General features: G+C 43.5%; 1 non-coding gene across 1 annotated transcript; it reads right to left on the reverse strand.

Annotated features, from left to right (window-relative positions):
- Positions 1–6,059: 6,059 nt before the first annotated feature.
- TRNAM-CAU lies at positions 6,060–6,132 on the reverse strand. Its single transcript has one exon. It is a non-coding gene; the product is annotated as a tRNA-Met (tRNA).
- Positions 6,133–9,041: the final 2,909 nt, after the last annotated feature.

Raw genomic sequence — 9,041 nt, forward strand, 5'->3', positions numbered from 1 at the left:
GTCATTCAAGGGCTATATTAGGGGAAGGAAAAAACAAACAACTTGCCCCTGCTCGTAAACTGTATGGCTGTGGGCCTGCCAGTGTTGAAGTAGGACTCCGACAACTGCCATGACAATTCCAAGTAGCCAAGGGGAGGTGACCAAATTCCGGAGTGGGGCCTTACAAGACAGCTGGCTTCATTGGCTGATGGCCACAACAAAGGTGGGGCAGAGAGTGACCCCAAGAGGCTTGCAAGGTCCCAGTGAGAATGTGGCATGAGGCTTCTGAGGCCTCAGGCGGACGGCCCTAGCTCACTGCCTTTGCCGTGTGCAGGGGCTGCCCCTCACCCCACCGTGCCCTTCGAACAGATTCCCGGAGGCTGACTCACCTCACACTCAAGCCCGCACACTGAGATACCAGCTTTTTATTTCTGCTGAAGGTTATTTCTTTCCAGTAACAAAAATGTTCCCATTTCTATCAGGAGCCCAGAAGCTTAACATCCTAACATGAATTAGAAGGATGCTGAATGAGCTGGGAGTGAAGTCCAGTGAAGCCTGGTGCATTTTCCTCCCCTAACCCACACGGTCAAGGCCTTTCCGGTGGGGAACCCAGGGGAGGGTGCCTGTCTCCCTTGGACGTTCTGGGTGAATACTGCCAAGCTCTGCCCCTGCTGTCCTTTCTCTGTGCCCCGGGCTGGCCGCTCCCTGATGCTCACATGGTCTTTCTCCACCGAGCCTGCACTAAAGTCTTGTGAGGGCTCATCCAAATGTCCCCAAAGGAGCCCAGGGAGGGAAGGGGGAATGGGGGCCCTTTGTAGTCTCCATGGGACTAATGAGATCCTCTTTCTATGTGTCTGAGAAAAAGAAGCTTCCTCTCTCCCCACCTTCACCAGCCCCCAGTAATCCGAAGGTCTTTTCAGCAAATCTACCTCAGTGAGTCATGTACCTGAGGATGAGCACAACTGCTTGGGGGGTCTGCTCCAGCATCCAGGCAGGTCAGAGGTCAGAGACACTCTAGGGACCACCCAAAACAAGGATACAGCAGTTCAGCTGCACCCTCTTCTCCCTTCCTAACACACACACACACACACACAAAGGTGTTCACTGGAGCTTTTCTTATATAATAGGAAAAGTTAAAAACCTAAGTGCTAGCATTGGGAAATGATTTTAAAACGCATATTTTATCCATACAATGAAATATGAATCAGCTGATTTAAAAACAAATTCTTGCAGATTTTGCAATGTCTTTGGAAGATGCCCACAAAATAATTATTAAAAGAAAAAAGGAGGCTCTGAGACTGTATTAAAATAACATTCTCTAAAAGGCTAGTGGTATTTATCCTTAAGTTTTAGTATATAAGTGTTTTAGTTTTCTTCTTTAGTCTTTTTTTTCTTTTTCTTTTTTTTCCTTTAGGCTCTTCTGTATTTTCTAAGTTTTCTATAATGAATATGTGTTATATATATAAACAGAAAAAAAACAACAACAACAATAATGGACGCATAAGAAAGAACCCATGTCTTGTTCTTTCCCTGACACCTTCCCACCTGGACCCTGGGCCTTCTGTGGGGGAATTTCCCCACTTCTTCCTGTGGCCCCCTAAAAAGTAAACAATGCTGGATCCAGATCCGATACCTAGCCCAGGTCAACCTTGCTTTTCTTCACTAAAACAAGTCACTCTCCTAAATTCCTCTCCTCATTTCTCCTCCCAAGGCCCTTGACACTCCCAACTCCAACACAGAGAATCCTCCCAAACTTGGCAAACAGCAACCTGGTCTTCGCACCTTGGCCCTGCAAGCTTCCCTTTGTCCTAGCCAGAGTGAAATCCCCAGAGAGAGCAAGCAAAGGAAGGAGGGAGAGACAGAGACAGAGAGAAAGGGGGTGGGGGACAGAAGTTGACTCATCTGGCATTCGGCCATCTTGGATGGAATTTGTCCAGTTCGGACAGGATGAGTGAGGAACACAGGCCCATTCCTTCCCACATGTTTGGAACCCTGGCCCCGAGCCCTGAGCCCAGCATTCCATTTATCCTCTTTGTGGGCTGAACAGATGAAATTTCTTTAGCTGAAGAAAGTGGCATGAATTTACTCATGTATTAGATTCACAGGATACATCCATCATACCGACCTTTGGATCAACTCAAATCATGAGACAAGTACGCACTCGAGCAGACAGATGAGGGCCAGGCGCTCATGCCTCAGGGCCGACAGGGTGGGCAGCGTGGCCCCCATCTGTGCACATGGGTCGGGGGCTGGCGGGCTGGGCCACTCCCCTTCCTACATGTAGGGTGGATTTAGCAACGCTCACGAGATCCCACAACTGGAGAGAGGAAAGACTGGTGACTGGGACTCCACTTTCCATCTTGCCGCCGCTGTGAGACACGGGCTGGAGGCTCCGCACAGAGCCTCACCCCCCGCCCCCGCTCCCCTGTCCTTCCTCCCACAGACAAGAAACCATTTAACAAAGAGCTTGGCCTTGTTTCGTCCCTCACCTGTTCTAAGACATCTTAGGCTGAAATGCCACAGGACCCATCTCTGATGAATATTAATATTAAACCGCTCTCCTTCCCAGCACCAAGCTCTCCTCCAGACCTCAGAAGGCCGCCCCCATCCCCAGGCACTCGGTACTCCAATTCCCCGTTCTCACACCCCCACGATGGCTGCATTCCTCCCTTGCCCGCCTCCCTTGCCAGACAGAGGCAATGTGTTAACGTGTCCCCACCTGAGACAAAGAAAGGAGCCTTTGTTATACCTGCAAGATCCTAAATATTATCATCATTTAATTACTGCCATTCTCCCAAGCCAACTTCTTGGCAGCAGACGCTCCTTCGGTTAAATAGGCTTTTAAGTTTTCCCAGGGAGGCTGCTTCAGAGGTAATTTGTGAATGGAGACTAATTTGGGGTGTTGCTGCTGGTATAAAGAGGTGGTTCCAAGGTAACAGAGCCTTAAAACACAAACGGGGGACAGGTTAAGCATGTCCATCAGGCACAGATTACCTTTTGGAAAAGGCCACTCTTCTCAGATTCAAGGTCTCGGGCACAAACCAGTGGACTGCATTATTAACTGGCCCAGATTCAATTCTTTGTCTTTTTCTTTTTCTCTCTCTCTCTCTGTCTCTCTTTTTTTTTTTTTTTCCCAACACGAGAAGAGCTGGGTCCCATTCATTATGCCTTTGGTTGCCAGGAATTGTCTCTGGGTTGTGTGCTCAGGCAAAAAGGACAACTTTACTGCAGTCTTCTGGTATGTGCATCAGCCAGGAGTGCCTGCTTGACCCTAAAAGGTGTCAGAAGCTTTCAAATTCTAAAATGCCGCTCCATCTGCAAATAGTACACAGCATTCCACATCTGAAAGGACAACATTCCAGGCAAAAATGGCCCGGACCTTGGAAATGAGAACCCTGATTTGCTGCAAGCGTTAATGTGACCGTGGGAATTCAGACGCGGCTCACCCTGCCATTTCCTTATGACATTCTCATGGAACATCTCTGATTATGGGTTGCTTTAATGACCCCAGCTGTAGCAGTTCTTCAGTGGTACTCAGTTTTGGCCACCTAGGTTGGAAAGAAAATCAGCTCAATCAGGTCAATGAGATCACTGACCATTCTTGATGTCAGAGGGCTGGAGCTAACACCCGCGTGCCCAGCCTCTCTCTTTCCGTCCTAATCTTATTATTATTATTATTATTGGGACATAAACGACGTATAACATTGTGTAAATTTAAGGTGTACAACGTGTTGACTTTATATATTTGTATATTGCAATGTGATTACCACCGTAGCATTAACTACACCTCTATACATCACATAATTATTCTTTTTTGTGGTGAGAACAATTAAGATCTAGAGTCTTAGCAACTTTGAAGTTTATAATACAGTAATTGACGACTGTGGGCGCCTGGGTGGCTCAGTTGGTTAAGCGACTGCCTTCAGCTCAGGTCATGATCCTGGAGTCCCGGGATCGAGTCCCGCATCGGGCTCCCTGCTCAGCAGGGAGTCTGCTTCTCCCTCTGACCCTCCTCCCTCTCATGCTCTCTGTCTCTCATTGTCTCTCTCGCAAATAAATAAAATCTTTAAAAAAATAAATTTAAAAAAAAAAGTAATTGACGACTGTATTCTCCATGCCACATGTTAGATCTCCAGTAATTATTTACCTATTAGTTGAAAGTTTGTACACTTAAATGACATCCCCGGATCCCCCCAGCCCCACCCCCTGCTAACCACCATTTTGCTCTTTGTTTTTACCAAGTTTACCTTTTTAAAATTCCACATATAAGTGATATCGTACAGTATTTGTCTTTCCCTATCTGACTTATCTTACTTAGCATTATGCCCTCAAGGTCCATGCATGTTGTGGCAAATGGCAACACTTCCTTCTTTGTCACAACTGAATAATATTCCGTTGTGTGTCTTCCAATGGAATATATACCATCCCAATCTCAAAGTTAAGGGTAATTGTACCTTGCAAGTTCTATCATGAGAAGTCATTCTTGGAGCACCATTTCTTTCCAAACTCTAGAATAGCTAAGGAAATTATAGCAACAACTAAGAAAACGTATGGTGAGGTCAGGGGAAAGTGGTCAAATTTGAACTTGGGTGAACTCTGCAGACAGAAATTAATGATGATATGGCCACAAAAGAAAAAAAAAGAGGGGGAGAGAGAATACACATCACCATGATGGCACAACTTTTTTTTTTTTTTTGGTAGATTTTGTTTTTATTTTTTTTATTATTCTGTTTAATTAGCCAGCATATAGTACATTAATTAGTTTTTGAAGTAAAAATTTTTTTATTTAAAAAAAATGAGATAGATAGCTCATCTATTATCTCACTATTTTTATCTCCTTGAAAGGTACATATCAAGATTATCCCTCACATGCTTTTATCCACTGTCAAACCCAAGTGACCATTCTTTTTTTTTTTTTTAGATTTTATTTATTTATTTGAGACAGAGAGAATGAGAGACAGAGAGCATGAGAGGGAGGAGGGTCAGAGGGAGAAGCAGACTCCCCGCCGAGCAGGGAGCCCGACGCGGGACTCTATCCCGGGACTCCAGGATCATGACCTGAGCCGAAGGCAGTCGCTTAACCAACTGAGCCACCCAGGCGCCTGTGACCATTCTTGTTAAATATGGAATGTAGGACAAGTCAAGAAGAGGGTTGAGGCGAGCGTAGGGACATTACCAGAAATTGCACCCTAAGAGGCCCTGAGGAGAAAAGTGAAGTGGGAGATTGGGGCCCTGCTTAGAGAATCACCCCACTCAGAATCCTTAATGTTTCATTTATTTCATCTTGACATTGCCTTCTTGGTTCTGGTGTTGAAAACACCGTGCGGTGGAGGGACTCTGCGCACACCGCCCGGCAAGGTGTGCGTTTGTGTTTGTGCGCTTGTGTTCAGTGACCCTTTCTGATGCCGGCGTGTCTGTGTCAGCCATCAGGTGCTTTGCTGGGGTTCTGCAGTGTCTGCATCGTCATTCTCTTTGAAGAGATGTGCAGCTCCTGGACAACGATACCACACCTTGTCATCTCTGGGCAATGCAGGTAACCCTTTTCTAAAGGAAAAATACCCCAGTGCCCTTCTCTGCATCCCTCTCCTTACACTGAGAACATCAGTTACAGGACCACTCACTACCTGCCAAAATCTGGGATAAGTATCTTACATTGACTGTAATATATCCGTATCATTTCATGTGTTCAACTCACCTTGGCAGTTAGGTGTTATTATTCCCATTTTACAAATAAGGAATGAGCCTCTAAAAGTTAAACAAAACAGCACAGAAACTTTGTTCCAGGTCACTGGTAAGAAGTGGCAGACCTGAGATTTGGAGCTGTTTTTTTAAGTTCAAAACTCCCACTTTTTTTTTTTTTAATTCTTGGGAGAGCAGACAACTTCCTTTTGGCTGTGGCTTGCATCCCTTCTGTTTTGAATGAGGTTGAATGATCTGCCTGCAGATTGGACATTTACCCACTGATGCCTTTGTGGGGGGCATCCCTGTATCTGCCTGGCCATAGGGAGCCTCTAAGCACCTTTGCTGAAAGTTTTTATTATTTTCTTCGAACACCCTTTTATAGCACAGCAAAAGAGCTGTGCCCTCTCTGAGGCTCGAACTCAGGACCTTCAGATTATGAGACTGACGTGCTGCCCTCTGCGCTCAGAAGGCTGTGATGCTAGCCTTCAACATGAGTAATAATGCCTCCTTTAATGGCAGATTCCTTAAAGAGAAAGGTATCAACTCGTCTTTGTAGTTGAATCCAATGATTGAGTGGATTTGGAATAGCATCAAAATGTTCTTTTCCACGTCTCCTCCCCCAGCAGTAGATTCCTAAGTAATCTGGAAGATAACTCAGCACATGATACATGTACTTTGGAAAAACAAGAAGACCGCATCATGTTCACTGTAGGCCATAAGCAAAGGAACCAAAATGTATTAGGCCCATCTAAAAGAGTAGGTGTATAAACATATAAATATTAACAAAAATTAAATGCTTGTCAACTCTGACACAACTATCACTTCTTCCTTGGGTATTGGAAACTTATCCATTCTAGAAAAACCAGAGTCAAGGTGTAGACAGTTGAGTTGAAAAATTATTGAACAAGACTTCTGAGTGAAAATAGAGCAATGAGTGCACCTACCTGTGGCCACTCCTTCCTGAAGCCCTCATGAAATAATAACAATAAAAGGATTTTGAATGACATAAATGCGAAAGACAAAAGGAGAAAGAGAGGGGACAATAGCAAAACTTGGAAAATGGAAAGCAATGTCATGGAAACCCTGTCTTACTTTGTAGAAGCTTCCAGAAACTCAAGAGTAGCACCAGATACTTCTGAAACTGGAAGTAAAGATGGAGCTAAAGACAGAAAATTGGTCTACTTAGTTTGTTAAAAAAAAATAGTGAGGCCCTCAGGTGGCCTCCCCAAATCCAAGCACCAGGCAGATTCTCCTGCCTTCACCAGGAGCAGACTGGAAGTATATTCTCTACAGGGTAAAACAGAAGGTCTCTGGACAAGAAAGACCAGGCCCATGGAGGGTGGGGAGCCATGTTGAAAATGGGCCCACATACCAATGTAGAGCTTCTCTAGCCTTTTCCCCTAGTTGGCTCCCAAAATACTGGAAGTCAGGATTGGACTTCTGCTTAAAAGTTCATTCTCTGTGGAATATGACTAGCTCAAGAGAGGGAGGAAAAAAAGAAGGGTACTAACATCAGGAATCTCCTCCAAGAAAATAGTGCAGCAAGATCACCCTACAAGGAAGACCACCCACGAGCACAGGGTTCTAGCAATCAGCTGTTTAGTACCTCATGCATAAACATGAGCAGAAAGTCACGGATCACCAGACATTTGAGGAAATCATATAAAATGAAATACAAAGACTTAACCTGTATTTTAAAGGTAGTTGGAAGAAACAAAGATTATATGGGGGTAAGAAAAAAAGTATTTAATTAATATTCTTGGAGAGATAAGATATATTCGGATCCATAAAGCAAGAATAGATGATGCACAAAATGAACATTTGGGATACATAAATTGCATTCTATTCATACGATAGAGTTAGAAAAGGCACTGAGACTGAATAATTATTGCTGTGTATTGTGATGAATCTCACAAACATGATGTTGAAATTAAAAAGCCAGACACAAAAAAAGTATGTATTCTGTGATTTCACCTATATAATGTTCACCAAAAAAAGGCTACAATGTTAAAATTCAGCATGATGGTTACTCTGGAGAGAATGTGTGGGGAAAATCTTTTCAGTTTCCAATACAAAAATAAAAATAAAACAGGTTTTATACAAAGAATCGGGAGTCAGAGTAATATTGAATTTCTCAACTGCAGCTGGAAACTACAAGATAATAAGCGATGCCTTCAAATTTCTGAAGGAAAGTGATGTCCATATCCTGCTAAATTATCAATTACTTGTGAAGTTACACTAACGATATTTTCAAACATACAAGGTCTTTCAAGATTTACCTTCCTTTTACCTTTTTTCAGGCAAGCAACTGGAAGAAATATACTCAGGAAAAGGGACACAAGGGATCCAGGAAATAGATGCACTAATGGAAGAAAGAAGCAATGAGAAGTCCCAAGATGGCAGCCAAGGGGGAGCCCAAGGTGACAGGTACGCAGCAAGCCTAGAGAACCACAGTACAGTGATGTCCTCAAGATTCATTGACCCACCACAAAGAGAGAAGAGATTTACACAATTAGGGAAAGTTTAGGATTAAATATATGTATATTAGATATATGTACTATTGTAGGTGTATATAATTAAATGGCATATGTGTGGTACTGTAACTAATATATTATGCACATTATGAAACAAAATGTAAATAAGAAAGGATGAAATAAAAATAAATACAAATAAGAATTCTATTGTTTTCTTCCCTTACCCTGGTTAATATCGGACACACCTCCTGCTTGCACCCCACAGTTCATCTCTAATATAAGTGATAACTTCCTTGTGGTGGGTGATCGGATTAGCCAAGGAAGATGGTGCCTTGAGGAAATGGGCCACAGAAAAGGTAAATGTTGACACCTGGGAGAGAAGATCAAACACTGGTAAATGCCAACCTCCCCTGTGGTGGGTCTTGCCAGGTACCACAAGCAAGCCCCAGCCAGCATGAGGTCCTAGAGCCTCAAAAGGCCTGGATCAGAGAATCATAAACTCTCAGAGAAAGCAAATGCTTTTAAGACCACCTCAGTTATAGTTCTCAGTTTACCAATGAGAATAATTTACACTTCAGAATCTTGCTTAAATCTAGTTCTAAATCCACTTAACATTTCTACATTTTATGGATTCCCAAATGAATGTATGAAAAGAAAATATAAAGAAATTTGTTTATTTTTTTTTTATTTTCAAGTATCTCTACACCCAACTAGGGGCTCGAATTTGTAACCCCGAGATCAAGAGATGTATGCTTTACTCGTGTGCTCTACCTACTGGGCCAGCCAGGCACCCTGCAAATGTAAAGAAATCTTATGTGTGTTTAATTTCCTGTCCTCATTGTCTTCCACCGCCTAACACGGCTGCCAACTCTCCTGTTTGCCACGATCCAGAATATGTGCTTTCTC

The sequence above is a fragment of the Neomonachus schauinslandi genome, chromosome 2 (assembly GCF_002201575.2).
Source record: "Neomonachus schauinslandi chromosome 2, ASM220157v2, whole genome shotgun sequence".
NCBI classification, from domain to species: domain Eukaryota; kingdom Metazoa; phylum Chordata; class Mammalia; order Carnivora; family Phocidae; genus Neomonachus; species Neomonachus schauinslandi.